Source organism: Nomascus leucogenys, chromosome 12, assembly GCF_006542625.1.
Source record: "Nomascus leucogenys isolate Asia chromosome 12, Asia_NLE_v1, whole genome shotgun sequence".
In the NCBI taxonomy this organism is placed as follows: Eukaryota; Metazoa; Chordata; class Mammalia; order Primates; family Hylobatidae; genus Nomascus; species Nomascus leucogenys.
Window position 1 is genome coordinate 38,596,233 of NC_044392.1, and position 7,268 is coordinate 38,603,500.

General features: G+C 40.2%; 1 pseudogene; it reads left to right on the forward strand.

Annotated features, from left to right (window-relative positions):
• The first annotated feature begins 883 nt into the window (after window positions 1-883).
• LOC115837497 lies at window positions 884-1,125 on the forward strand (annotated as a pseudogene).
• Window positions 1,126-7,268: the final 6,143 nt, after the last annotated feature.

Genomic DNA, 7,268 nt, shown 5'->3' on the forward strand with positions numbered 1-7,268 from the left:
TGGCTGTATGGTGACTCTGCTGGTCATGAGTGCTCACATGTTTCTATAGGATGGCCCAAAATCTTAGGGACATTTTCCCCTTTTTGTTTAAGTCCTCATCTATCCTGAGCATTCAGATGATGGAGTAAGAAACAATGGCAGGTAAAAAAACAAGCACGGGAAGGTAGAACCAGATTCAAGTTCAGAGTCTTCGCCCACTTGCTGGGTGACTTACCCATGCATGTCCTTCAACTAAGATGTAAGCATTTACTATATTAGAGCCATTGTTCTTAGTACTGTTGCCCAAATCTACCAATAACTATTTCCTCATGTGTAAAATGGGAATCATTTATCATTTTATCAATACTTTGTAGGACGCTCTAGGGATTAAATGAGACAACATGTGAGTTCCTTATCTACTGTAGGCACACAATAAGTAACAAGTATTATTTTGGTGGTGCATGTTATTTTATCCTTACAAGTGAAGTTTGAAAGCAGGGTGCAGTGGCTCACGCCTGTAATCCCAGCAGTTTGAGAGGCCAAGGCAGACGGATCACTTGAGGTCAGGAGTTCTAAACCACCCTGGCCAACATGGTGAAACGCTGTCTCTACTAAAAATACAAAAAATTAGCTGGGCATGGTGGTGGGTGCCTGTAATCCCAGCTACTTGGGAGGCTGAGGCAGGAGAATCGCTTGAACCTGGGAGGTGGAGATGGCAGTGAGCTGAGATCACGCCACTGCACTCCAGCCTGCGCGACAGAGGAAGACTCAGTCTCAGAAAAAGAAAAAAAAAAAAAAGTAAAGCATGAGTGGCTTTTGTGTTTCAGCACTCTTCAAAGGTACCTGAAGTGAATTTGCACCAAAGCAGCAGCTATATTTCCTCAGTTCTATCTTCACCTTCACAATGTTTCCCTTGGTCAAAAATTCACTAAGTCGTCTCCATGTTCCAAGCATTCCGCAAACAATGGCAAGCAGAGCCACCAGAAACCTACATCTGATTTTCATGACAAAGACCGTAATGCTGTATTAGTTAGTGAAGACACTGTCTGTATTGCTGTATGGATATATGTAGCAACACAAATCAGAATAAAAGGGAACCTGTCCCCTGTTGGCAGAGTCACCCTAAAGGAATGGAGAGATCAGTAATCATCCCAGCTGGTATAGTACTGAATTGTTTAAAAAAAAACCTCATAATCGACGCCAAGTGAAAGCACTGTATACCCTTAAGATACGGCATTATTGAAGAAATAAATTTGAAACCTTCAAAAACAAACAAACAAAAATGGTAAAGTCTAAGTTCTGCCTAGACCATGAGCTTATTGAAAATCAGAGTCAATGTCTCACTCATCTTTGTTTTCCAACCCGTCAGAGTAACTTGCACATATCAAGCTCTCTATCCATCTTTGTGGAAATTAATAGATTGTTAGAAATTAATAGATTGTTTAGTAATAGAGAAATACACAATTTCTCAATTCAAAGAAGTCACCGAGAACCTGGGAAAAAAGTAAAGAGTGTGTGTGTGTGATGAGGGATAAGAAGACAATAGGGGAGGCTGGACGCGGTGGCTCACGCCTGTAATCCCAGCACTTCGGGAGGCCGAGGGGGGTGGCATCATAAGGTCAGGAGATCCAGACCATCCTGGCTAACACGGTGAAACCCCATCTCTACTAAAAAAAATACAAAAACTTAGCAGGGCATTGTGGGGAGCACCTGTAGTCCCAGCTACTCGGGAGGCTGAGGCAGAAAAATGGCGTGAACCCGGGAGGTGGAGCTTGCAGTGAGCCGAGATCGCGCCACTGCACTCCAGCCTGGGCTACAGAGCCAGACTCCGTCTCGAAAAAAAAAAGAAGACCATAGGGGATACTGTGAAATCTCTATCAAATTCCCTACCATCCACAAGTTAAACATTTAGTTTGCAGAGACAGTAAGTCATTAAATAATTCTTTCTAGGTCATTGTGGACTATTTACTGTTCCATTTTTTTCACATGTGATTAATCTGAATGTGCAAATTAGGGATTTCAATGGGATTTGACTCACTTCCAGAGTCCTTGATTTCTTGATGATATTTTTTCTTAAATGAGGACCCTGCCTCCTTGTTTCCCACCCACTCACTCTGTGGTTACCTTAAGTAATGAAGCCACATGGGAACACATCAGAGATTCTGATTCGTAATGCATCTGATTCCTTCCTGTTTGGATCAGTTTCTCGGCACCCAGTTCATTTCTGAAAGCACATCAATTCCAGGATGTGCAAGACCCTGGGACAGAGTATTCTCTCTCGCTGTCTGCTAATGAGATAAGTGCCGCAAGTTAACAGGCGGCCACGGGAATAACAACAAGCACTCCAGTATGCATTTCCTCTAATTACCCATGTTTGTGTTCTTGCTAATTTGAGAGGGATTTCTGTGATGAGGCAAGGCCTCATTCCTTTTCCTCTCTCCCCTAACGCTGGCCTTCTAAGGAATATCTATAAAAGTTCCTCCTCTGCTGGTAGGACTGTACCACTAATTAAAGCACTGTGGACTAACATGGCCATCTGGATCCCATCTGTTGTTCTTCCAGAGACTGAAAGGGCAGCATGGAGGGCCAGAGTTGATCACTAGTTGATCAACTAACCTTCATCTCTGGTTCTTTACACCTTAGTGAGGTCAGAGATCAAGAGGGCACAATTGAATGTCACTTATGGGGCAGTGGAAGCACTTCCTCTGTTATATTGGTACATTTACATGGACTCAATTATACCAAGTCTTTACAATAGATTTAGTGCCATGTGGATCCTACAGATGGCATAAAAATAATATATGATATGGAGGCTGGCAGAGAGAGAGAGCAAGGACAGAGTCTTCAAGAAGAACAAGATCCATGTGGGCTTATTTCTATACCTCCAATAGCACCCTGTAGGAAGTAACAAGAGTGACTCACTATTAACACCTATCATATACCAGGTGATTCTTCTAAGCCTTGTATGACCTAAATGTCAGCCCCTGACTGTCCCTAAGTTCTCCAGCTTTTTGAAGTCATCTTGTCTTTTAACATTTAAGTAAAAATGGGCTTGAATGTCCATCTTATGTACATTAGGAAACTTGGGGTCCTTCTCAATATCTCCAAGCGTTCTTAGGGTGCTCATATTCCTTGTAACTCCACCTGTTTCTGAGTTCCTTCTCCCAAATAATGTATTTGATATTGCCTTGCATTTTATTATGAAAATTGGCAAGCAGATGCAAAAGAAAAGAGTGCAATCAATCAGGTACTTAGCTTCGACAAGGGCCAATGTGTGATTAAAATTTTAAATCAATATCTGTCACTTCCTACCATAACTGGATCATTTTAAAGAAAATCCTAGACACATTATTATTCCCAGGAATAATAATACTTCATTCATTAAAAATTCAGCGTGTATGGTGAACAGACTGTAAGGTGATTCTCACCATTCCTATTTTCTGGTGTTTGTACTTTTATGTAGTTCCCTCCTTATGAGTGTGGGCAGAACGTGTGACTTCCCCCTAACCAATTGTGTGTACATAAGACTGTAATATCCATCCTTCTAGGAGATTCTCTCACTTGTTGATTGGAAAAAGCCAGCTGCCATGTTGTGAGTGTCTCATTTAAAAGGGCTATATGGCAAGGAACTGAGGGCAGCCTGAAGCTGATAGCCAGCAATAAACCAAGATCCTCAGTCTGGTAGCTTGCAAGGCACTGAATTCTGCCAACAACTGCGTGAGCTTGGAAGTGGATCCTTCTTCAGTTAAGCCTTGGACCAGACCCAAGCCCTGTTGGACACTTTAATTACAGCCTTGCAGAGAACCCAGCTAAGGCATGTTCAGACCTGATCCACAGAAACTGTGAGATAATCAATGTGTGTTGTTTTAAGCCTCTAAGTGTGTGGCAATTTGTTACACAGCACTGGTTAGCTAACACAGATACATAGACAGCTGGTAAAGCATTATTTCTGGATGTGTCTGTAAGGGTGTTTCTGGAGGAGATTGGCATGTGAGTCAGTGAACTCTATGGGCAAGAGCTGCCCTCAATGTAGGTGGGCACCATCCAGTGTTGTTTTGTTGTGTCTAGGGGATACATCAAAAAGGCAGAGGAAAGATGAATTCACTGTCTCTCTCCTGAAGCTGGGGGTACTTTTATCTCTTGCCCTTGGACATCAGAACTCCAGGTTCTCTGGCCTTTGGTCTCTGGGACTTGCACCAGCTACCGGCTTCTCAGGCCTTCAGCCTCAGATTGAGAGTCACACCATTAACTTGCCTGGTTTAAAAGCCTTTGTACTTGGACTGAGAAACACCACCAGCTTCCCTGGGCTTCCAACTTGCAGGTGACATATCACGAGACTTCTCAGCCTCCATAATTGCATGAGCCAATTCTCCTAATAAGTCCCCTTTCATGTATCTATTTATCTACATACATATCTCCTATTAGTTCTGTCTTTCTCAGGAACTCTGACCAATATAGTATGTATCTCTAAAAGATAAGGACATCAAAAAAATATTACCACGTCTAAAAATAAAAAGATTTCTTAACGTCATGAAATATCCAATTGCTCTCCAAATTTTCACGATTACAAAAGTCCACATGTTGCATTTAATTTTAATGTCTCTTAATTCTCCTTTAATTTTGAGATTACCTTTTAAGTAAGGCAGTTTAGCTACCTAGTTTCACTCTAGCTCATCCAAGGTGTTTCCAAAAACCTCACCTTCACACTAACTACATCAATAATAAGCTGCTTCTTAAACAATGAGAGCTCTCACTCTCTAAAAGGAATTCTAAGCATACCTCTTAAAGTAATAACCTATTATATCTCTACTAAGTTTATAATCATAAAGAATGTGGGTATTTGCATTCTCATTTTACAGATGGGAAAATTAATGTAGGTAACACATATAGAGAAGTAATAAATAGCAATGGTTTCCAAGAATGATGACGATTTCAGTGTGAGACAGAGAGTAGCAGTGGCAAGAGATAGAGCTAAGTAAAAGTGGATGGTGAAGGGCCCATTCTGCCTTGTTAAAAGGTTTGAACCCACCCTATAGACAATGAATCACTCAGTGAATCACTGAGCAATTTTAATTATGGAAGCAACGTGATCAGATTTATATTTAAGGCAAGAGGATTGGTGGCAATGTAGAAGGCAAACACAAGTCAGAAAGAGTTAGAAGTAAGAAAAGTGAGTAGTCTGAAGAAATTGGCCACATAAGAGATGAGGGGGCTGGAATGACTATGCATCTTATTCTGAAATATGTCTCTTAGGTAATTGATTATTGATACCCCACATCCAAATAGTGGAACAGTTAACTGAGATGTCAGAGCCAGCCTTTTCAACACTTCTAGAGAGAAATTTTGCAAAGACACATCTCTTGTACCTCCATGGACTTTTAATACAGATATGTTTATCATAAGATAACCTTCTAAAGAGCTCACTATAGCGTATGATCAAACTCCTTATTGTACAGTCAGGAGGAATCAGCCTTGTTGAAGGGGCTTACCCAAAGTTACAAGTTGGGGCAAAATTTTTCCTTCCAATTCACTGCTGTTCTTACTAGAACTGTTTTCTCCAGCCTCATAGAAGTTCTGAGAAACAATTAGGCCCACACTATCATCAACAGGCAAATATGTGTGCCTGACCAGACAGACAGACAGGTATTTTGAGAGAGGCCAGGAATGAAGCTGGTGAAGAGGCCCAGAGTTTCAATCCTATTCTCACTCAAGATTCATCACCCTCATCATCTTTACCATAAGGAAGAGGGCATTTAAAAGCACAAATGAGATTGTTAGTGATAAAAAAGTACTTATACACCAGCCAATTCCATCCGCCATTTTGCTGAGGCTCAAAGAGGTGCAGTGACTTATCCTTGGTTATGTATGCAACTATTGCAGAGCTGGATATTGGACTTAGGCCTCCTGAAGCCCAGCACTGGGCCTGCAAGAGCATTCCCAACTCCTGTCTTTCTGCTCAATACATGGGGAAGAGATGAACAATTCGGGCTACTCAAAATGTGGTGGGCATTTGGGCTCTGGGGAGAGCTTCAGCATCTCTTCTCTCTTTTCATGTTCTCCAACTCCTCAAGCAACATACACACATATCATAAAGATCACCAGCCAGCTATTTTCTGTCTTGAAAAATTTTTATGATAAGAGTTTTCTAATTAGGGAAAGCCATAGTTCATACACAAAACACAAATTACTAGGCTCTTTGTCTTTTTCAGAAGATGTATTAATCCATAAATAAACATACTCTGTTGCCAAGTCACTACCATACTATATCACATGGCCAAAGGATGCCAAAAGCTATGAGCTCTTGGTGAATACCAGCTATTGACAGCCAGGTGCTGGATCTTAACCAGAGGCATTTGTATAGATGGTTAAGTGTATGGGCTCTGGTCAGTGGTCACAAAGTTCCTGGGTTCAAATCTCAACACCCCCAGTTACTAGTTATGTGACCTTGGACAAGTTAATTAAAATCTCTGTATTTCAACTCCTTTATCTGTAATATGGAAATGATTTTTTAAATTACCTATCTTCTGGGTCTATTGCAGAATTAAATAAGATAATCCATATAAGGCACTATATGTGAATTTTTGCATGTAGTGAGCACTCGAACCAATAGAGTGTATTTCCTTTTGAATGTAAGAAATTCACAGAGACAGCTTCTCTATAATAAAGGCAAGAATCGAAACTGAGTTTCTATAAATTACTTTATATTGCTTAGAGAAAGAAGTCATGGCAATAGATTGAATATATTTTAATTTAAAGTAGAAAATTATATAGGAAAAATATATATATCTTCCAGAGCTCAGTCTCAAAGGCCACATTTTCTTTTGAGTATTTTAACCTCCAAAACATACTTAGTATATGGTGAAATTGCCTACTTCTGGGTTGAGTAATGTGAGCTATCATTACCATGGTAACAACAAGGCCAATAACTTTAACTCCAGTCATAGTAGCTACCATAAAGGGGAATCAGTTTGGAAATAATTAGAATCCATCCTTTTTGAGACTGAAATTCATTGCCTTTAAGACTCAATCAACATTCCTGGTGGTAGTCTGGAATCAGCTTAAATCAAGATACATCTATCTTCAAAAAGAATATAGGACAAGAAATCCAAAATAGGAAAAAAATCAAATCATCTTATCTTTCTGGTGCATTTACTAATCTGATGAGTCATAAGAAAATAATAACCCAGAGGTTAGAAAAAAAGACATAAGCACAATTCCTTTCATTCCATCGGTAAAATTGAATTATAGTGAGTCCCAAACTTTTTTTTCATAAAAACAAGGCAAATGGA